Source organism: Fundulus heteroclitus, chromosome 2 (assembly GCF_011125445.2).
Source record: "Fundulus heteroclitus isolate FHET01 chromosome 2, MU-UCD_Fhet_4.1, whole genome shotgun sequence".
Taxonomy (NCBI): domain Eukaryota; kingdom Metazoa; phylum Chordata; class Actinopteri; order Cyprinodontiformes; family Fundulidae; genus Fundulus; species Fundulus heteroclitus.
The window spans coordinates 29,413,581-29,438,233 of NC_046362.1; the positions used below are offsets into that span (position 1 = coordinate 29,413,581).

Sequence of the window (24,653 nt, forward strand, 5' to 3'; positions counted from 1 at the left end):
CGGTGACGTTCCAAGACGTCACAGAGAATTTGGAAACTTTCTCAATAATTAAAATGACAACGTAGTTGCTCCGTCGGTTGGACGGAAGGGAGCAGTCACGGAGGATGTGGAATCTGGGGGTTACAAAAAAAAGACTATTTGTTATGCTCCTCCACATCTAAATTTGTCCCTTTTTTTCAAGAAACTCATTTGCTGTTGAGTTCTCTCGTTTTTCTCTGTTTTATAACCTTTTTAACCTTTTTTCTGAAAGGCCTTACTGCTGAAAAGTTGTCAGAGAAAGGTGAAGTAGGAAGAAAAAGGAGACTAGGTCGAGTGGGAGTTAAGGACCTAAAGAACAGTCTTTTCTCTCTACTCCCAATGCTTTACTGGAACATGCTGCAGATGAGCTATGAATAGGCATAACCACAGGAAAAAAAAAAAAACATACAGCCTCACACAACTGCAGACCATTCTCCACGTCTTTATTGATTCCCACAGAAGTCTGGATTGCACTCATATACAAGGTAAAACAATACGTTGTTGCTATTAGAGTGCTGAAAACTCCTCCACCTATTCTTCCTCACTGCTGGCATATGTCAGAGCTAAGGAAGCAATGATGTGGGGGGCACTGTATCATTGTCAGTGTGGATGCTCACAAACAGTTACTGCTTTCTGGGGAGTTTTGTCAAACTGTCAGCGGTGTCTACACTCAATAAAGGGAACTGTCTTTGTGGCTCTTCTCAAAATACCCCAGCAGGGAAATTCTGTTTACTTTGCAGAATAACCAATCAACAGACCTTGTACCTTGCAATTGTACTCATACGCTTTGAACCTTTTCGCATTTTGTCACGTTGCAACCAAAAACGTCTAGGTGTTTTTATTTAGATTTTAAAAGTGGACCAACACAAAATACTGCAGTATTGTAAAGTGGAACAAAAATGGTCTGCTACAGAAAGGAGGGCTTAGAATTTGCCCCAAATAGGGGTCACAACAAACTGGACTTTCTGGCTTAGACAGAAAAGGTTGTACGGTGGAAAATCTGACTTTACACATACAACTAAACATAGATCATGGTGAAATATGGTTGTTGCATCATGCTGTGGGAAGCTTTTCTTTGGGATAGGAAAAGACTGTAAAGAGCTTTAAAGCAGAGTCAGGTTGTAAAACAATAGCATTTCTGCACGAAAAAGCTGCCGTTTATGAGCGGGCGACAAGGACAACCAAGAATCCAAAGAGCCATAAGACATTGTATTAAAAGTTTGTCACAAACCATAAGAGGAGACACAGCAAACTTTTGGGAGATAAGTTGTCTGGTCAAATATATTTGATTTAAAAGTCATACATGGCAGTGGCAGCATCACACCCTGAGAGAAGCTGGTGAGAGTTGATTAAAAGGTAAGATGGGGGTAAATGCAGGGCACTTCTGGAAGTAAATCTGTTACAGGCTGCACACAATGTGAGAGTTTGGCAGAGATTTACCTTCCAGCAAGATGACAAAAAATAGAATAGAATACAATTATCCTTTAGCAGGGCTGCACATTAGGCAGTGGGTAGCGAAGGTCCTGGGTTCGAATCCTACCCTGGGTCTTTCTGCATGGAGTTTGCATGTTCTCTCTGCGTGGGTTCTCTCCGGGTACTCTGGCTTCCTCCCACAGTCCAAAAAGATGACTGTTAGGTTAATTGGCCTTTCTAAATTCTCCTTAGGTGTGAGTGTGTGCAAGGATGATTGTTTTGTCCTGTCTGTCTCTGTGTTGCCCTGTGATAGACTGGCGACCTGTCCAGGGTTTACCCCGCATCTCGCCCATTGACAGCTGGAGATAGGCACCAGCACCCCTCGTGACCCCACAAGGGATAAGTGTGTTGGAAAATTGATGGATGGATGGAATTATCCTTTATGGTCCTTCAGTGGTGGGAAATTCTATGACCCTAAACACAAATATATACTGGATCTTGGTTGCATATCATGACAACTCTGTGATTATTTCTGCATTTCAGGGTACAACATGAAGTAATAACCTGTTGGAGTGCAAGAAACATTTACAAACTGAAGCCTCCTGGGTTACTTGATAGTAAGATTGTCATTAATTTAATATCATCGGCTGCTTATTAATCTTCACACAGATGTCAACAGCATGTTGATGCTCTGACACTACCTAGTGCCTTCACGCTTTTTAAATCAGATTGTTTTATATTAAAAAAAAACACATAATACATAAACTCTGCAACTCAATGTTGATGCTCTGAGGAAAATAATTACTTTTGTTCTTTCTTCTATTAGTAAATGCCTTTCTGTTGGCATGCGTTACACATGCATCACTGGTCTCTAGGGTGATTTGACTGTTTGTCAAGCTGGTCATGTAGCAGGTTGCTATGAAGGGTGTGTTGTCATCCACACTATATTTGGACTCCAGTTTGGTTGCCTCTGAGAGTGAGAGGTGGGTGGAAATGAAGAGACAGCTCAACCCTGTGTTGGCTCTGTGCGCCTGTGTGTGTGTGCGCGCGCACACACGTTTGATCCCGAGTGTTTTATTTTTATCTATCTCGTGTGATTTGCGCACATGTTGGAGTAGTATAATGTAGCGCTGTCCTGATTTCTTAATGTGAAAGACAGAGATAGACAGAGAGTCACACAGCAGCTGATGAACACAGGCACACACCTCACAATGGAGAGTCATTCCCGAGGGATTCTTGGAAAGCTTTTAGCGGCTGACAGATGGATGGCAACTTATCTCTAATTGGCTGGGAGTTATAGAAGGGAGACAACTGGACAAATGAAGCGGAAGATAGTGACTGCCAAGCAACATCATCCCAGGGATCTGACTCCATGTTCCTCTAACCTATCAGCTGAAAGCACCAATTTAAGGCTGCGCTTCGTGTATTTTAGTCCTATCTTTCGTTAGCATTGCGTGTCAGAAGATTCTATGTTGCACAGTTTTTTTTTCTTTTTTGTAAAACCAAGACATCAGAGAGTGCTTAGGGTCTGATCGTTTCTAAATGGTGGCTGTGTGTTTTAAAAGAAGTATGTGTGAAAATGCAATTTTGAATCATTGGGAACAGCTGCCAGTTCAGTGTTTACAGAATGAGTTCTTCTAAAATCTAATTTCAAAATTTCATCAAGAATGAAAAAACATTCTGTTCATCTCAGCTTGTAAAAACAAAGATGTTTATGTCAACTTATGAAATAAAAAAAAAACCTTTTGGCATTTCCGTGCAACAATACTCCAGCTTGCCTGCTGTCAATGTGTTTGGTATTCTGTACATTTTATTAAACGTTTGATTTTCCTACAGTAAAAAGGTACTCATCTTGACTGTAATATCGTCACTTTTGCCAAAGAGTTATAATAAGGCATGTTTGTTACAAACAAATTGTTAAAAAATCTCTTGGGGAAAGTGTTAGCTCTGGTGGAACATAACCCAAGTGTTTTTTTTTTTTTTTTTAAATCAACTTTGGTGGTGCCTTTTATTTTATGCAGCCACGTACACAAGAGGAGCTCTTTTAAGCACTGCAATAAAAAAAGGTATATGTAATCAGACTTTTAAAAATTTATATGAAAATCATGGCTACTTCATTCCTTGTTGTGGATAAAAATACTCTTCAAAATACTCATTAACTAGCCCATTGAAAACCAGTTTACCAATTAAAATATTTTTTGTTTATTTAAAGAGATAATATATTTTCTTTATTTTATTTTATTATGGGGGTCGATAGGGCACGTGATTTTGCAATACATTGTGGGATGTGGTGGCCACTTTCAGGGGCCAACGGTTTTTGTTCTGGATAAAGGTTTTACAAGACCTGCCGCCGCCCACCGCCGTTTTCAAAAGCTGAGTTTCCTTTATATGTCGTCAGTGGAGTTAGTTTTCATACCGGCGAAGAATTCAGATATGTTAAGGGCTATTGGACAAAGTAACTTTGGGTGGGTTCAGGATCTCCAAATATTTTGTCATTTCAGAGGAAATTGAGGCTCTCCTTGTTTGCTGGCCAGGCTAGCGCTAGCAGCCTGCTGAAAGCTCCATGTATAACAAGCTGTGATTCAAACTTACAGCATTTGAAAATGCTGTAAACACAGACACACATATTGGATATGGCATTAAAAGTGAGTTTTGGTCATCTCACAGCTGCTATCCAGCGTCTATTTAGAATTTTCTTTTCAGGTATCCGAGCCTCCTGGCTTTTATTCCAAGTTGGAAAACTGAAAAATCGCAATCCATTGAACGTTGTCCCGAAGTAATCGTGTGAACGAGTGTGACACTTAATGACAGCATGTTTGCACTTTGCATTTAACTCTTCAAAAACATAAGAACAGAAAACAAAGACAGTGTTGTGGATGAAGGAGGTGTACACAAATAGAAGCCTGTTTCCACCTATCCAGGTACCACGCGATGCAGTGCAGTTGATTACATCACACATTCAAGCCCCATTATATTTTTCACTTTATTTAACCAGGAAAGACCCATTTGAAATCTTGTTTACAAGGGCGAACTTGGCAGAAACAGCACTAACATGAACAGCTGGTGAAATGTTATGCTATTTGTATTGAGACAGCTAACCATGTGCAAAATAAAAAATTTGTAAAAGTGTCCAGGGACCACCAAGGTATAAGCAAACTATGTGGTCTGATCATAATGGGATCTTTTATTTATTAAGATCTAAAGTTCTGAACCTATATGCTCACTCGCTGTAATGTTTTGAAAATGTATTTCAAACATTTTTTCGAATTCTATGTTTTATTTTGTAACTGCTTTGTTGCTTCCTATCAATAGTAAACTAAAGTTATTTTTTGGCAGGTCTTTGTCTGGACAATACAGCACTGTTGGACTGTTTTATCATTTTGAGTGATGAAACATTCCCCTTAGAGAAATCCAGAGTTAAGATCAGATATAATTTCTCCTCTGCTGTTTGTTAATAGTAGGCAAAATAATTACATTAACGACTAATGTAATTTAATGATGGTTTACACTTTTAACTCTGTAACCATTTTGTCTTTTTAGAACCCTCTGTTGCAGTGGCTTCCCCAAATACAAATGATCAAAAACTTCTCATAGCAGGAAGTCTATTAAAATGTTTTTAAAGCGTTTTTTTTTCTTATACTTCTTAAAAAGAAAAGTGGAATCAGCTGAATTTAATGTCGACGGGTCAAAGATGAACAAAACCATGAAATCTGCTAAAAACTTGCATTGGTACATCTCACTCCATGTATTTTTTTTAAAGATTTTTGATATTTATTTTAGCCAAATTCCTTTAACATTGTTGCATGGAATACATAAAGATATTTAGAAAAAAGGTTGAAGCATATAAGCAACAGGCAGAATCCAATTTTACTGATGAGCTCCATTATGCTATGTATTTCTGGAATGTTGCTTCTGACCGTGAAGGTACAAGTTAGATATCTGAAAAAGTATGGAGGAGAAAAAGAAAGTAGGCTCGACCCTAGTAAACATCTTTTGTGCTTGAGATAAAATATTTTGGAATTGATTGCGCTCCAAGAAACGCAGGAGAGGCCAATTTGCATAACAGCAGATGCTCAGTTCTCTGTTTCAGTTGTCTTCCAATCTTACACGGTAAATACTGCCAGTCAGAGATGACTGTTTCACTGTTTGTCTCTGCATGTTATGATGCACATTTCAGTCTTTGTTTGTTGGAACTTGACCGAGCCGTGCTCTGGCTGCTCGAATTAAATTTCGGGCTTAGGAAAGGTTGTTTCTACTCTTTGCTGAGGAGACACATCCAAACTGAAAAGTCAAATGCAGACTCTGCACCAAGAGGCAGCTGGACTCACAGGATATCTCTCTCCTTCATCCCTTTTTTGATACAAGGAAGCGCATATCGTCTTGGTGGGTGACCATAAATGTGCAGTTTAAAGATAGCAACACCTCAGAAATTCTCTTTCCTCTTCCTGCCATATGGTGATTTAAACATAAAAGAGAAGTTTTCTCAAGCTTTAATGCATTTTGCAGAAACTTCTTCAAACAAATGAACATTAAACAAACTATTTAATCCAAATAAGTTTTGCCTCGTGGTTATAGTGGCAGTGGACTAAGAGGGTTTACAGCTCAATTACACTCCGGTGTTACACAGGATGACGACATCCCTCGTAGCTCATCTCATGCCTCTGTCTGGCTTTCATCTAATGTCGAAAGGCTTTAGTGCTTCGCTTTGTAGTGGGACTTCATTTCAACTCAATGCTCAAAAGGACTGAGGGAATTTCAGCTTTCACAAGTCACTGTTGTGTCATATCCACTTTATTGTGGAGATTACCGCAGCTCCAAAGTACTTTTATCCCACAATTTGCCCACATTTTAACGTATCAGTTCTTATTGTGTCGCTGCAGTCGTCTGCGCGACGACGTGACACCTAGTATTGCGTGTTGTGGTGTCAAATGTATGCAATCAAGGTGCTCATTTATGACCAATTTTGAGCAGAAAGAAAAAGCAGACATATCTGTATTTAATAAATAATACAGATAATAGAATCATATTTGTCTTTCTTAATCTGGCATGTCATTCAATTCAATTCAATTCAATTTTATTTATATAGCGCCAAATCATGAAACATGTCATCTCAAGGCACTTTACAAAGTCAAGTTCAATCATATTATACAGATTGGGTCAGATTATACAGATTGGTCAAAAATGTCCTATATAAGGAAACCAGTTGATTGCATCAAAGTCCCGACAAGCAGCTTTCACTCCTGGGGAACCGTAGAGCCACAGGAAGAGTCATCTGCATTGTACATGGCTTTGCTGCAATCCCTCATACTGAGCAAGCATGAAGCGACAGTGGGAAGAAAAACCACCCATTAACGGGAAAAAAAACCTCCGGCAGAACCGGGCTCAGTATGAACGGTCATCTGCCTCGACCGACTGGGGTTACAGAAGACAGAACAGAGACACAACAAGAGAAACAAAAAGCACAGAAGCACACATTGATCTAGTAATCTGTTCTACATTAGATGGTAGTAGCGGGTGAGCCGTCTTCTCTGGATGATGTCACAGTTAACAGAACGCCAGACCAGGTGTACCTACTATGAAGAGAAAAGAGAGAGAACAGAAAGTTAAAGCAGAAATAACAACACATAATGCATAATTGAAGAACAGTAGAACTCAATATAGTGAGAAAATTAGATCCTGATATACTCCAGTAACCTAAGCCTATAGCAGTAAAACTATAAAGGTAGCTGAGAGTAACATGAGTCACTAGTTATAATTTTTGTCAAAAAGAAAAGCTTTAAGCCTAGTCTTAAAAGTAGACAGGGTGTCTGCCTCACGGACCAAAACTGGGAGTTGGTTCCACAGGAGAGGAGCCTGATAGCTAAAGGATCTGCCTCCCATTCTACTTTTAGAGACTCTAGGAACCACCAGCAGACCTGCAGTCTGAGAGCGAAGTGCTCTGTTAGGAACATACGGGGTAATCAGAGCTCTGATATATGATGGAGCTTGATTATGAAGGGCTTTATACGTTAGAAGAAGAATTTTAAATTCTATTCTTGATTTAACAGGAAGCCAATGAAGGGAAGCTAAAATTGGAGAAATATGATCCCTCTTGTTGATTTTCATCAGAACTCTTGCTGCAGCATTTTGGATCAGCTGAAGGCTTTGAACTGCATTTTGTGGAATTCCTGATAGTAAAGAATTACAATAGTCCAGCCTTGAAGTAACAAATGCATGGACCAGTTTTTCAGCATCACTCCTGGACAGAATGTTTCTAATTTTGGCGATATTCCGGAGGTGAAAAAAGGAAACTCTGGAAACCTGTTTAATATGGGATTTAAATGACATGTCTTGGTCAAAAATAACACCAAGATTTTTTACTTTATTACCAGAGGCCAGTTTAATGCCACCCAGATTAAGTGATTGGTTAAGAAGTTTATTTTTTGAGGACTCTGGCCCAAAGATTAAAACTTCGGTCTTGTCAGAATTTAGATGCAGGAAATTTAAAGTCATCCAGCTTTTGATGTCATCAAGACATGACTGCAGTCGAAGTAATTGATTGGATTCATCAGGATTTATGGATAAATATAACTGAGTATCATCAGCATAACAGTGGAAATTAATCCCATGCTGTCTGATAATTTTGCCTATCGGAAGCATATATATAGTAAAGAGAATTGGTCCAAGGACTGAACCCTGTGGTACTCCACAGGTGACCCTAGAGTTTGAGGAAGATTTATTATTAACATGAACAAATTGGAATCTGTCTGACAGATAAGATTTAAACCAGCCTAATGCTTTCCCCTTAATCCCTACAGTATGTTCAAGTCTTTGTAGGAGAATATTGTGATCAACTGTATCAAACGCAGCACTGAGATCTAACAGGACAAGTATAGACACAAGTCCATTATCTGAGGCCATGAGAATATCATTAGTGACCTTCACCAGAGCTGTTTCAGTGCTATGATGAGCTCTGAAGCCTGACTGAAACTCCTCAAGTAGGTCATTACTTTGTAAATGTTCACAAAGTTGATTAGCAACTACTTTCTCAAGAATTTTAGATAAGAAAAGAAGATTAGATATAGGTCTGTAATTTACTAACTCATCTTGATCAAGAGAAGGTTTCTTAAGTAAAGGTTTAATAACAGCTACTTTCAAAACCTGTGGTACATATCCATTTACTAAGGATAGATTAATCATGTCTAAAATAGTGCCACTGATCAAAGGGAATATGTCCTTAAACAACTTGGTTGGGATTGGGTCTAACATACAGGTAGAAGGTTTAGATGAAGCTAAAATTTTAGATAGCTCAGAAAGCTCTACTGCATTCGTTACTCAGAGCCAATCAACAGGAAACTCTCCGATCTCTTGTCAGCGGAAAAATCAGCATTATTCTTTGTGATGATATATAGAGTTTTAGTGTGCTCAAAAATGTGTTGTTTTCTGGCTTAGAAAGTGAATGTAGATAATTAAAGAACAGATGAGATGCTACTTCCTGCTACGTTCGCGTTGTTTAATTGGGCTCCACTATTTAGAAACCGTCTTCAATCTTCTCCCTTAGATTATTTTCAGTCAATATCCTTCCTTTGGGAGACATGTAATAAATGACTGCGCGCCTTCAGTCTTTCTTTGTTACTGTTTGCTTCTGCTCCTCAGGGAATGAGATTATGCTTTAAAATCTGTCACTCTGTATATTTGCCTATGAAACAGCTGTGTTTGCGTGCATGCATGCGTGTGCCTTTCCATCCTTTGCTAATTTGGAATTTGTTTTCATTAAAACCAATAAATGAACACTCAAATGCATGCTCACACCTGTTGTTTATGTCAGTAGCAGCTCTGTTTGAAGCGGGCCGGGATAAATGGCGCTCAGCCATCCCACTTCTCTCATCAATAATCACAATCACTTCATGAATCTCCAATTATCTCCCAAGCTGCTGGCCCCGGGCCAAATCTGAGCCTGTCTTCCTATTTTGAAATGATGAGAAGATACTTTTAAGCTAATAACCTGCTATACATCGTAGTTTCCATCCCAATTATTCCTTTTCATTTTGTCTCATTAGTGTTGAAAAAGAAAGATTAAGTTTTGATGAGAAGGGCCACACTTGGGGATGTGGGCTTTTGCATGCATGAAACAAAAACAGAAATGGCAGGATCAGCCGTGTCATTTGGCGAATGGTAACAAAGACACGCTGACTGGATATGAAAGATGAAACTTGTTAATAAGGATTGCTCACCTATCAAAACATAACTAATCCGACTCCTTCTTACTTCCAGAATAATTAACTCCACCTTTCTCTCCTCTACTTTCCACAGTTTCTGCTGTCACTTTCTACGTTCTTTCAGTGCTTATAAATGTCTTCTACTTTCTCACCTCATTACGTCTGACCTTGCCAACTTGTTAATATTCAAACTGGCTTACCTGATTAGTTTTCAGACAGGAAATCGGGCCAAAATTAAAACTGGAGGGAGATCTTAGTTTCTGTTTGTCTCTTTCTTGTGAGCAAGATGATAAAAGTTTATTCCTACAAAATTTCTCCATCTCTTTCATATGTATCTGTTTATTATCATTCAAGTCAAAAACAGTGCAGATGGGAAACAGGAATTAATTTATTAATGGTCTAAGAAGTATGGCAGAACTGAATTTCACCTTCATTTTTCCTTAACTACCAAGTTCTGAAGGCTCAACAATACTTTTGCCTTGAAGGCAGGATCTAGCTACCTTTCTATTGTGTGCTTGTCACAGTGTCAGGGCATTACAAATCAGTGCAATCCTCTACTGGGACTCATAATTGATCATTGATCAAACCAGTTCAGATGGTGGGAGACAGAAGGATTTATGCAAAAATTGCATCACTGTTGGAGAATGTCTCCCACCTTATGCATGAAGCTGTTGCAGAGCTGGGGAGCTCCTTCTGGAACTGACTGCTGCAGCCTAGGTGCACAAAGCAGCTTTATTGCAGACCCTTCCACCCCTGCAGCTGTGAGATTTTATAACCATCGCTGCTCAAGATCAGTATGTTTTTTTACAATGCTCCTGTTAATTGCACAGTTTTTCCACCCATTTTTTGTAGCCTGTTGCTGTTTTTCATGCACAATCATAAATGCACATTCTCAGATCACCGTATTCAGTTGAACATTTCATTTCATCTAAGTATGCCATTTTCGATAACTGTACAGCTTTTTTTCTTCTTTTATGAACTTTTTTCTCCTTCCCTTCTGCAACTGAGTGAGTCTGGACCTCGGCATGATGACACTCAGCACATTGCAGGCACTGTGCTGATTATCTCTCAATGATTATCATATGTATATAATTCCAAAGAACAGTTTACACAACACATAACATGGATATAAATGTGAGCCACCTCAAACACAATTTTATCATAAAAACATTAAAACTTTGAATTCAATCCAAATAATGTGTTAATTGGGTTGGAATGTGAAGTTCTTTCCAAACAATAATGTTTATTAACGTTGTTAAAAACTTGTTGGACTTGATCAAATGGGCTAACCTCGCTTGACTTGCAATGGCTTTGTTGAGGCTAATTTTGAACAAAAAAAAAACGAATGCGCTGAAAAAGTCAAACACGTTTTTTTTTTTTCAGGGTAAATCATGGCAATGACTGCTGGAGCTGATGCCCATTTTTGGAGGCTGACTTTGCCTTTTTTTATTCCTACTTTTTAAATAACGGAATAATCATACAATAAATCACCTTAGCGGATTTGAAATAACAATAAAAACAAGAATTGGAGTATAACCTGTACGTTCGTTTTAACCGAATGGAAAACCCCAAGTTTCCTCGTTGTGGGACAATAAAAGTATCATTTTTATTAAAGCAAAGCTCACAAATTATCAGCAGGGCTGAGATCAGGACTTAAATACAGGTCATTGCTTAAACTTAAGCTTGGCTCAATCTGTTTTATCCACTCCAAGATCTCTTTTGATGTGTGTTTGAGATCATTTTTGGCAAAACCAGTTTGGTCAAGATTTCAACATTCTAACTGCTGTTGAAAACTTTTAAGATGATCCTTCTTCTTCACTATTGCATCCATTTTGTGGTCGGTACAAAGGGAATCAGTTGAAAGGGCATATGTATCCAAAAACACTGGGCAATAATGCAAAGTGTTAAGCTGCTTTCTAAATGCGGGGTTGTCATGTTTTTAAAGCAATGCTTCAAAGTGGGAAGGCTTTGAGGTTAAAAGTGAAAAGTGACTTTTCACTTTTAGAAGAACACGTCTTCTGTCCATACGTCTGAAGGGATTGGGTGGTCTCAAAACTGGCATAAATGGGAGAATCTATTCATTTTCCTTATTCTTTTGCTTGATTTGGACAAACAAAGCCAATGAGGTTCCCACTTGTGGACCACTGCTATAAAGCAACCACAGTTACTCTGTAGTTTAGAGGCATAGTTCAACCATGGCAGCATTTTAACATGCCAGTAAGACGTTTTTCTTTTTTTTTTTTTTCTTTTTTTTTCTTTTTTTCTTGAGGACAACCTCATCTTTGTTATGCTTGGTATTGATACACCTCCCTCAACAGGAGTATGGAATGGTGAAACAACATTTACATGAATACCTGTTATTTTTCAGTACTGTACTGGCAAAGACATTTTAAAGCCTTTTCTATATATAAAATCAACCAACATGTGTATCAGGAGCTTTAACCCCAACCAGGTAATGTCAGAAGCCCTTAACAAAGGTTATTGTTTTCTGTGGTTCTTACATAAACAAGGCAAGGTTCTCAAGTTGAAAAATCTTTAAAGGATTTTATCCTCCATATCTACATTTGTCGAATGAGATTGATTAAATTAATTTGGTTTTGGCTGGATATTCGATAGTAACTGAAGCTAAACTTAAGCTGGGACACCTGTTTTTTATACTGAAGATTTTTAAAATACATCGTCATGAATCAAGATCAGACCATTACAGTAATTAATCTTGACTCCTTGAGGAACTACAATATGTTAAACCCATAATGAGACTTTCCTCACAATTCTTTCACCCCCCAAATGTTACCTAATAGAATCAAATTTAGGTCCAAAAGAACTAAATGTACTGGGAGGAAAACTGCTTTGGGCTCTGATGTCAACTAACTGCAGGTCTACCAGATTAATCCTCCAATCTTTCCCTATGCCAAACAGCCCTCATGCAACACCCTGAAGCCTAACTTCACATGTAGAAGCACATCACAGAACTTCAACACTGTTAGAGTGACAATGAGGATAAGTCAGTTTTTATACTCTAACCTACGTTTTTCAACCATTAATCACCACCTCTGCACATAGGCCTTTGTTTCTGATGTCTCTCCTCTCCTCCTCTGCAGCGGGTTATTCTCGTAAGCCCATTGTTGTTTAACGCTTATCAGCCGGATATTGGATGATCAGGCGTAATCAGGGCCCTCGTCTCCACCTAAGTCGCCGTGTCAGCTCTGACATGTGGGTTGGCATTTAATGTGTGACAGCAGCTCGACACCAGTTCACATCCCTCTTCATTAGGGACGCTGGAGACAGTTATATTTTGCGCCAATCAGCCTCAGTGTAATCACTTGTGTTCAACAAACCAATCTCGCCCATGACAAGATAATTACCGTGGTCTCTCGAGGGAGACGTGTACCGCGGAGGACCGGAGAACTCAAATAGAAGTCGGAGGGGCAGTTGCACCTTTTATAGTTCTGTGTAATTCTGTTTCCATCAGTTTAATGACCGCTTCTCTGTAGCTGTTTTTAGAGACGTAAAGATGGAAATGCTCTCAATAGGGACTGCTGCAAAGTCTGAGCTGTGCTTAATTACCTGTGGGAGTGTTCATGAAACTCCTCGGAGTGTCAGATAATTACATTAAGGTTTATTTTGATCGGGTGCAACTGTTTTGGTTGCCTTCCTGCATTCATAGTTCTTTTCCTAACTTTCCTTGACTTGGAAAGTTACCAGCTACAGACTGCAGCTCTGACAGGTGATGCACTGCTGTGTAAAAGAACTGTAAAAGGATGCACTTCATTATTAAGCAGTGACATTTGTAGATTATGGACTGTTGATAATAACAATCTGTTTATGTTAGCTTAATTCTGATAAGCACATGACTGTCTCTCCAACAAAACACTGTATTAAATGACTTTAGACCATTTGAATAAAAAAAATCAACTTAACTTACCTCCGAGATCCTCTCACTGCTCAGCTATGTCTGAAAATATCAAATTAAAAGCACTTTATTTTCATTATGTTCATAAGTTCAACCCTCCTAGAAGCGTTCCTCTGCTATCAACAATTTAAATCCATCATTACATAAAAAACAAACTTAATCATTGGCGGTAGGGAAAAGATATGGCATTCTCTTCCAGTTCTGACCATTAATTCAGACAAGCAACAATAGAGTTTTCCTCGCAAATAACGCAGATCTTAAACCTGTAAAGTATTAAGTTATTCACAGATCCCACATCACTCAAATGAAAATGTTTAAAATGGACTCTGCTGACACTTGCTGACGCTTGAGTACAATGCACCTTGGGTAGCACCAACAACCATTTTCATGTCACTTGAACCTGCACACCTGTTCAATAATATCAGTGACTAAAAAACTCTCCACCATTTTGAGCCCAGCTTCACCAACCCTCTCTTTGCTTGGCAGTCATACTGAGGTTAAAAATCTCCCAAGCAAAAACATAAATCCACTCCTTTTTTTCCTCTGTCGCCAAGAAAACATCTCTCCTTACCATGAAATTAAAGAAATCATTACATATTAACATCTGGACAAATACTCTCACTTTACCATCTATAAAGCATGACGTCCATACAAAAACAAACAAACAACAATGAAGCTGTATTTATCAATATTTTGAACCAATTTTTGGAATTCCTTTCACTGAATGTAACACCTAAGGGGGATGCCTGCATATTCCAAAAAACTAAAATGCTAAAGGTTACGTTGACAAAGTAATGCTAAAGTAGTGCTTCTCATGATTTGTGGTTTTTTTTTTGCACTTTTTATTTAATTGTTTTTCGTTTGCATTGAAGTGGCAGTTTTCTAGCCCTTCCTTGTGGGTCCGTCTGTTGTTATCCCTGGTTCCTGTGCTTCCTTTGTGCCTATTATTATTTGTATTAAATGTATATCCATCCAACACATGCCTGCTGATGTCCTGGTGCCACTCCAGTCCTTCGCCAATGCAAACCATGTTAATACTTGTTTGCTTATCTTCAACTGTTATTGTTATTGATTAATTCACATTTTGAGTATTTTTGAAAAAATAAAAATAATAAAATCACTGATTAAGTTGCTACAAATATTCATTCTGTAAAGGCTGAAATTGTCTAGAAAGTTACATGCATTGGTTAAGGTGTTAAAAGACTACCTGCGTTTTATGTATAAACTTCACCCAAGTATTTGGACTGGCACTGTATGTGCATTTTAGAGTTTTTATTGAAAATCACGTTTGACATGCCGAAGGCGGTTTTTGATTTAAACAGAAAAACAATGAAATCAGACAGAAGTGTGTTTTGGAAAATAATGACTTTTACAGTTGGGGCCTAAAACTGCATGAAAAGCACATAATGGTGAATAAAGAATCATTATTCTTGCAGTGGGTCAGCTGCTGGATGGAGTGTACAAGATGACATATTTTCCTGTATGGCTGCTGTGTGCCTTTATAAAAGTTTAATAAGCAGAGAAAATATGATGATATTTTCTGTCCTAGAAAACTCCGGAGCTGCTGTAACTTACCTGAGGGTAGCGGGGAGCTGAAAACGAGTACAGCTTTCTGCAGGTCACGTCAGAGCTCATAAACCTCCATTGGACAGGTCACACGATTACAACCCATCTTCCCCAAACGTGTTACAATTTTCCCAGCTGCACTCCGTCTTATTTCGCTGGCCCTTTAAGTATCCCTTTCAGTCTGTCTCTCCCATTTAACAGTTTCCCCTGGCTGCAGTGAAAGCTTACACTCCCAGAATCTCCCGCTGCCAGTCTTCTGTCTTCCCTCCATGTTTTGCTCCAAGTGGTCATAAACAAAAATCCCTGAGAGTGGTGGCTTTATTCCCACTACAGGGCTGAGGGCATGAAATTCATCACTGGCTTTGACTGAGTTACACCCCATCTCAACACAAGGTCAAAGCAATTACTGGACTTTCACTCCCTGACCCCCTTCTCCTCTTTTTTGCCTCAATCTGCACTCCACCAAAAACTCCACTTTTCTTGCTCCCTTATGATCCTTGTTTTCTTCTGCCTCACCAGTCTGCACAGTGCTCCTGTCTGACATCCATGCTTATTTGTGCTTTTGGTTTTTCTGTGCTGTTCTTTTATTCCCCCCTCTTACTGTTTGCCTCTAAATCGTACCTGACGCCCCTGGCTAATTTGCGTGAAATTGGACTCACATGTATGTTTACCTATGGCCACCCTGTCCTCGCCCCTAATTACATATGAAAATCCTTTATAAATACCCTGAAAACACCCATTATATGTCCAAATGGCAATGGAGCTGTCAGACAATCACACAGACACCTGGGCGGATATTTGCAGTGAATGAAAGTAAACCAGCGACTTCTTGACTGACGTCAGCGACTCATTAAAGAAACTGGTTGAAAACTTAAAGTTTGTCTCATCGTACCCCTTGTGTTCTACAATATTAAAGTCAAGCAACGCTGTAGCTACTGCTTTGAGGTGATTATAGCTTAATTAGCTGCTCGTTGTAATGTACACCAAATCACTGTAATGATGTGACTATGCCACCAATGTTTTGATTAAGAAGTCTGTCCCCACACACACACACTTTAAATCGTTAAGACAAGTTAGGATGTTGCATAAAACTTTACAGAGTCAGGCAACGTAGCAGACAGAACTGTTATAATGAGAATGACTGTAATTATATGATATGAATTATTATGGTATAGTGAAATCCTGAGTTGAGCTGGATTATAGCAACATGAGTGCAGTTATAGCCTCTGATTACAAACAAATGATTCAGAATCACGGTTATAGTTTTTTTTTGCATCTGATCAACATATTGATGAGATCGTCTCACGGGGCAGGCTTGGGATGTCTTTGGGATGATGGCAAAACACCCGACCTGTCAGTCAGAAAACCGCTGGTTGCAGAGACCGCAGCAGAGTTAGAACTTGAAATGTCGACGCACGGTTCCTCTTGGTTTCACTTTCAACAATATTTGGGCAACCTGAACGGGCTAATAAGCCGCTCATCATCATGCGCCAGCAGATCAGCGGGATCTTTGAACACAAGCTTCCTCTGCATTCTTCCATCGGCGATGTCCTCCAGCAGCGCCAACGCTGCCGCCGGTCCACAGTTACACGCAACTTAATGCAGCTATATATATAGTCGTGTAATTACCTCCACCTTGAGAATTGAAACACACGTTTTTTTTTTTTTTTAGGAAATAATCTGCTGATCTGACCTCGTTTTGTTTTTCATTGAGAATGCAAAAGCTTGTTAGAGAATCACACGCATTTCATGCACAGAACGATGCTCATATACACCTGGGACAAAAACAGAAGAATGTTCATAGTTTGCATCTGATTGAGGTTATTTCCATCATTTTGAGGTGTTTTACGTGATTGTATGAGGCTAAATAAGATTATCTTTCTTTGTACGGATTTGTATCATAAAACCCATGCAAACACTTCAAGTACAATGCTCATTAGGATAAATAAAACTGAACAGCTATATGTCCGTGGATCTTGGTGAATTTTAGTACTTTGTGGGGTTTTTTAATTAGCAATCGGGGAGGGGGGTCAGTACTATATGTATATTGTTTTAACTTTTAATCCCATGAATGTTGGTTTCATCAAAGAAAAAGAAGGTTGCTTTAAATCCTATAAATAGAAATCGAGGTAAACTTGTGGTACATTAACAAAAATATTTTTTTCTTGAGGAAATCAACAGAGCATAAATGGAACAAATCTTGAGCTCTTTTCTTCCTTTTAGGCTAAATTTCTTTGCATAGGTTTTTTTTTCTCTCATTTTAAGTGTTGCCTTCTGACCAAAACCACAGTAAATGAAGAGTTTAACAACGCAGTTACGAGAGTAGTTATAATCATCTCCCCGCATAAGACGCAACACTTTTCTATTCCCAAATTGCCCAGATTCTGCAATCAGATAAGACATGCTAGACCTAAATGATTTTTGTCACTGTACAGCCACCATATGCTTCACATCAAAGAAAATAAAAAGACGGATACAGGAGGGAACAAGAGGGTTCAAAAAGTGTGAAATCCTCATTACATGTGACAGTGTATTAAATACCATAGGTTAGTAAGATTATCTTTTTATCTTTCAACTTTCTTCCTCTCCCTCTTTCCTCCGTCTTTTAGTTGATCGCCATGAAGGTAATGAAGTTTAAGATTTAAAAGCCTCTGAGGTGTCTCAGATGAGCAGCTGAGTTTCACTCGATAACAGTCTTTAGAACGTCATCTCCATTTCCAGATCCACTTCAAATGCAAATTCAAATGGCTTTCTGCTGCAGCTTCCTGCTTTTCACTTTTCTTTATAACCAGGCCCTCATTACAAAAGCACTCTCTAGCTGTCGATGTGTTTTCAGGGCAATGTCAGAGTGTAATTTCTAGTTTTACCTTGAGATAGTTCATTTTGTGCTTCTTGTGTTCTGTGATATGCACTATGTTTTCATTGTTCGCTTTCTTTACGTACATTGCATTTGTGATGACAAGCGGCATACTGCTTACTCTGGGGAGTAATTTGTTTTCCCAAATAGCCTCAATTTTAAAGGGCTCGGTAAGCACAAAGGGTACATTATCAGTATAAAATGGGATTGTTCATGTGTGAGGTTTTGTTTATACCTTTTCCCACCAAACATAAGATTCAGGCCCTCGCAGGCCGGCACCTCCGAGAAGCATGGACGCTCTCATTCCTCAGACATTATTAATTGGAAGTTGTAACGGAGAGGTTTGCAGATATGGAGTTTGACAATGATCTATGCTGATTGATGTTAGCTCCCTAAGGTAAAATTTTCCAGTTTCGGGGATGACATCGGTGTATGATGGATTAACAGGACCCCGGGTTATCGGCAGTGAGCAGACAGATGGACAAACACAAAGCGCAAATCATTTCGGCTCTGATACCAACTCACCTGAGTTTTGAGCAGAAAGGTTGGAACTTTGTGTCTACTTAGACATGATGATTAAGGTCACTGCATGGTTAAAAATAATAAACGCTGTGTAAAATATTGTTTTAAAACTATGAAGGTCTGGATTTGGTCTGAAAAAATTGTCAAATATAGGTGAGGAAGAAAAGGTAAATAACACAAATGTAAAAAAAAAAAATTAATAAATAGGACAAATTAATTCCTATCTGTTGGATATCCAGAGAGCAGTTCACAACGTTTTCCATTCTTTTTTCCCCCTATTTTCTCTCACTCACATCTTTGATTGGTGCTGCTCATTTTGTCCCTTTACACTTTCACATTATTTATTTTACTGTTTTTGATATAAAAAGGAGCCGCTTGAGACGGGATGTTATGGGACCTCAATAATATCTTCCAATTGGGGGTCGGTCAGAGTTATTTTTGTTGACCAGGGGTCATAACCCGGGCTTCTAATTAAGTATGAAAAAGATCAGATCACATCAGAAACATTGTCAATTGATTAAGACAATTTCACAATACACAAAAAAATACACAATGAAATCTATGGAGGTTTTTTTTCAGTTTTATGATAAGTTTTCTCTATAATTCATCAAATATGTATTGTGAGGAATTAACAAATGTGCAAAGGTCAATTAGATTTGCACACAATGGTTTGTTTTTGGACACCAAATGGGAGCAGAAAGGGTCCAAATTTAACACTGTGGTACATAATGTGGGTGCAAATGAATGAAAGTGCAAACTGACCTGAAGTCCTTGACAACATGTTAATCATAACATGCTAAAAAGTAATCAAACATTGAGATACTGCTTTTACCTATAAGTGCGTTTTTTAAAGTTTTTTTTAATTAATTAAAATAATAAAAAAAACTAAACATCCCTCAACTGCATGAACTTTGTACAGATTTGCAGTGTGATTTAGGATTAAATTAAGTGACATTTCAGTGACATTTACAGAGCCTTACCTGTTTTCAAGATGATTCGGGGTAAGAGAAAAAATGTCTTGTGCGGTGGCTAAAAGAAGACGCTTGTGTTCTCGGGCTGGCTGATTTTTAGGCTATTTTGCCCTTTAGTTCTAGATCCTGTGGTTCTGAGAATTCAGCTCGTTGTCACAATAAAAACAAGGTTGTAATAGCTGCTACAACCTCCATGCAGTTTGCTTACAGAGCAAATTAAGGGGCCGGACATACCACTCTCACACTTCTGGATAAAGTACTGTGTCATATAGATAAGCCTCGGACATATGTGATTGTATTATTTATGAATTTCTCATCTGCCTTTAAAACAGTGCAGCCGCACATGCTTTGAAAGCGCTTGTGTGACCTGAATCTCAGCCGCTCTTTTGTGTTTTGGATCAGGGAGACTTCAATAAGTCTGTATCAGCAATGTCTAACGGACTGGGGATAGAACAACCTTGTGCGGGATGACTGAGAATCTTCATCAGGATATTTAGTGAATTCAGCTTCTTGAGTTTATAAAACTTTGGCTTTAAGATGTATTGTTTTTAACATTAGTTTTTTTTTCTTTGATTTATTTTCTGTTTTTTTTCTGTTTTGTTGTATGGTTGCTTGGTTTGCCAGATGTCAAAGACAAATCATCTCAAAGATGATGAACAATAAAGTTAGCTCCTTTTACTAACCATAAACATTAACCACATATTTCCAGTGTTTGCACAATTTCACAGTTTCTGGCATACCCCAGGTCTTTATTACAATTATTTGGGTATGAGAACCATTTTGTTCAAATAACTGTAAGAAATGAAATTTGCAGTTTAAAGAGTGAACCGATTAAGTCTTCTAGTCTACACGTTACTCCGTTAAACAGGCAATTAGAAGCCACAACTACAGTCGTCGTGTTGGTGGAGCATAGTTCAGTTAAACAAGAGAAGAGGAAGAAATTATTAACTAGAAATGATCCCGTTTGGAGATTTTAACATGTCATTTCACACGTAATGAGTCTGCCTTCATTCTAAGGTGAAGCAAAGTGGCCATGCTGCTCAAGAATCTTGAGCAAGCTTGGATTATAATCTTTATAGACAGAAAACATGCTGTTGTATGTGGATGAAAAGCAAAAAAATAAAATAAAAGGAAAAAAGGACTGAAATTCAGTGCACATAGCAAGTGAAAATCTTTCGACTTGGCTCAGCTGGAGATGGAGACTGAAGCCTGGCCTGCAAAGAAACCTGGCGCTTCTTAAGTAAGATTAATAAGTTATCAGAGTCCTTTTTCCATTGCCATTCAAAAGCCTGGGGCCTTGGTCACCAGACCGACCAGTACTTCTCTGCTTTCTCAGAGCTTGTTGAGGGGACGGGGTTGCATGCAGTGAAAAGAACTGTCCGCCACAAGGGTGGAGTAAGGAGATGAGGAGTTACAAACCTATCAATTGTTTAACCTTAATTTATCCCAAAAGTTGTTTTAAGTTGATTAGGTGAGAAAGTACACCTCCAAACTTCTTCTGTGCAGTCAGTTCATCAGGATTATGAGCCAATTGTAATTCTGCACGAACTTGTTGGGAGAGGCAGAAGCCCGCTTACAGGCTGGCCTCGCCTGGGAGACTGCAGTGTTACGGCCGCCGGCCAGACAGTCAGCGAGACCTGCTCAGTGCATATAGGCTTTAACCTACATAAAAATAAATTTGCTGTGATCAAATGTCCACTATACTGAATTTAAAAAACGTCTCCGTTCAACTCACCGTGGCAGAAGAAAAATTAGACTCATAAAAATCTTAAGATCAGTCTCGACTCCCCCCCCATGTGTGTTACACCCCCCACATACAACTGTGGTCCCTGAGCTGCCCTGGCAGAAAGAAGCTGTGCTTTATTTTTATTTATTGAAACCAACAGGAGTAGAATAGAGTGGAGCCCAGTGGTGAGAAATAGGGTTGAGGGCGGTGTAAAAGAGGCTAAGGAGATGTGAAGCTATCAGTTGCTGTTCAGTACCTGTTTTTTGAGTCGGGATTTGTGGCAGGATATGGATACAACGTTTCTGCATTTGTCTGTTTGACCGCTTTCTTCTTGGCGCCACCCCGCTGGACCGGAGTGGTACTGCAGTTTTTCATCACAATGTCTCGTAGGTCATTCGGTTTGTTTTATATAAATGGCCCCCAACTAATGGAAACACAAAAGCCCAAAAGCCCAAGACTTTGGTTTATCAGGGTAAACCAAAGCCTGGGTCTTTAAATTCTGGGGGTTTAAAGTTCAGGAATCAAAGTCAATTATTTTTCTTCATATGTTAAAAAATGTTGAAGATTTCCTCACCATTTATCTTTATGACATGACAAATGTTCATATTTATCTCGTTGTGTTTTTCACTTAAGTTTCTAGTTTAATTTATTACCAATAATGACCCCAAGAAATCTGTAACCAGGTCATCTTTCAATATGCATTTTCATGATTGCTCAATTCTGTAGATAAATCAACTAAATTGAAGTTAGTGTGCAGATCTACTCTTATGCCCTCAATTGTTAAAATAGTAATCGTCATCAGTGGGTTTAAAACTGCAGCTTTGAAAATTTGGTAGATTCGTCAGCTCTTCACTCAAAAGAGAAGAAGAGGAAAATGCATGAAAAGAAAGAAAACATGAATTTGACCGCCTTAGGTCCCGGGGGGGTCCGGCCATGACAAAAAAAAAAAGTGTTGGTAGGAATTACCTAATCTCCTATGTAAGGAATCACTGCATATGACAACCTTGATTACTACTACCATCCTTAGAAATCAGAGCCAACTCAGCAGGTCATGATGCTGGAAGTTGTGAGCAATAGTCCATACTAGTTTCTAAGTGTTGTTTATCAAAGACAGCAATTCAGTAATCATTTCTGGGGACTGGATGAGATTCTCTGAGATCACCCTCTATTGGTGTTCTCGTGCATGTCTTCCTCTTCTTTAGCCCAGACTGAATGCATTTATTTCACAATGGTCTCTGTGAACTCTAGCTAGGTCTCTGAGTAGCTGCAGACTAACTGGCAGGGCCGCCAGCCCAAGAAAATCCCTTAGTGCATTTGCTGCAGTTTGGTTCCTCAAATATTATCTTCACCCCCCAGCCTTGAAGTCACTGGAATGACTTCAAGGTCTCAGCTAAGGACAACATGACAACTACAAATGTGTGTACTTACTGCTATCCATCACTACACAGAGGGAATGTTGGAAATCAACTCAATAAGGATCAGATCTCATGTGACACATCTCTGATTAAAATTATTTTTGTGAGTAATAACTTCTTTCTCTTGGGTCTTCGCAACGTGTTGACTCATCTTCGCCCTTTGCAATATGTCATACTCCCTTGTTTGCCAAGCTATGTGACCAGGTTGTAAATTATACCTTGACCATTTATTTCTCGAATATAAAACTATATGTGAAATAAAATTAAATCATCCTATGTTTTTTTTTTTTTTTTTTACATGATTGTATACATTTAAGTCCATAGCATTCATACTGATGGAGGATATTTATTTAAAATTATTGTTATTGAACTGAAAGGTTTTTTTTCTCTGATTGGAAATGATATTACATTTTGAAGAAAACATTTTATTTTTAGTTTTGAATTAAAAAAACGCATGTCAAAAAATGATTTATACCCTTCTTACAGATCCACAGAAAAATATTCATTGGCATTACATTATTGTTTTATTTTTCATGACTTGTCTTTGGGAAAGAGCTCAAACTGTAGTTGGTTCTAGTCAGAAGAACCACGTCAGTAAAATTAGTTTAAACTAAACTATGTTCAATTCACTTGGCCTCACATGTATGCAATGTTTTTAACTAGTTATTTTCTTTCTTATGCGTTCAGTTTTTATTTACCCATAAATATGTTAAATTTTATCACATTTGTACAATATATTTATGGACAAATGTTCAGGCTTTAAAATACTAATTCTGCCTTTTGTGTGTCCAAAACCATGTGGCTTTTTTTTCCATTTGCAAAAACAACAGCACTCTAAGCAGCTACATCACATAAAAACATGTTTGTTAACTGCTGATATTACTACAGTTGCCAGCGGCATCAGAGCTGCCATTATTACATTTTGGGGAAAAACACATTTACTAAGGCACCATTCTAACATGAGTCCTAATGCTTTGAACACATGAAACTCTAACAGAGCTTTTCATGAGGAAAGTAAATGTTTCACAAATTGCTAGAATATTAGCATTGATGGAGATCTGAGAACACACAAATCCTGGAACCAGGATTTGGAATGATCTAATTACTACTCCAGTTATCAGTACATTTCAAATACAAGACATTTCGCTGCCAGAAGTTATCAGATGTCTTGGAAAAAAAACATTAAATAACTAGTGATCCCTCAGGGAAAATAAAATTTGGGCTTTTTGCATTTAAACCAGCTTTTACTTTAAAAGAATGTAGGCTGTTATTTTGTACAGTACAATTACTGCTGTTTGCTTGAGGGACAAGGAAATTACCACGTAATTGCACAGTTGATATGGCTTCGTGGCACAGGTGGTTGATAAATAATCTTCTTATCCAACAGAGTCGTGTTTGCAAAATAAGATTCAGCAAATGATTGAAGACATCTTGCGAGATGAGTGAAACCGCAATCTGTTTCCCCCAGGTTAAACGGTTTCATCGTCTACTTGCTGTTAGATAAGACTATCAAATGTGTGTTTGTGTGGCTCATTTCAGTAGGGACTTGTGTGTGTGTGTGTGTGTGTGTGTGTGTGTGTGTGTGTGTGTGTGTGTGTGTGTGTGTGTGTGTGTGTGTGTGTGTGTGTTTTAACCTTTTTATGACTGAGTCACAATGTAGTTGCCAAGTCATCCATCTGTTCAATGGCCTCTATGCAATTGTAATTGCATTAGTGCAGTGTTTGATATTTTTTTTTTATTAGACACCTTTTCCCAAAGTCTCTAGGCTCATTTTCCTTTATTAGACGAGTCTAAAAAGACAATACAGAACCTCTTGTCACCGAGTCCCCCCAGACAGACTTTATTCCAGAGTGATAACTGGGCTGAACTGTGCCAGTTGAAGGGATATGCCAAGAAAACGCTGCAGGTTGCTTTTTGCTTGTGCCATTGTCCTATTGAAAGGAAAATGTTTCAGTATAGTCATAATGAAAGGTTTATTAAAAAGTTTGGAGTGGCAATACAAAAGCAGTTGTCTCTTTAAAGGGCACTATCCCTCATTGTTATAACTTTCCCTT

At 38.5% G+C, this 24,653-nt stretch overlaps 1 protein-coding gene across 1 annotated transcript in view; it reads left to right on the forward strand.

The window, feature by feature from the left end:
* Positions 1-24,653, forward strand: part of spon1b (spondin 1b) — a 97,536-nt gene that overhangs the window by 19,368 nt on the left and 53,515 nt on the right. The gene's annotated exons all lie outside the window — the stretch shown is intronic.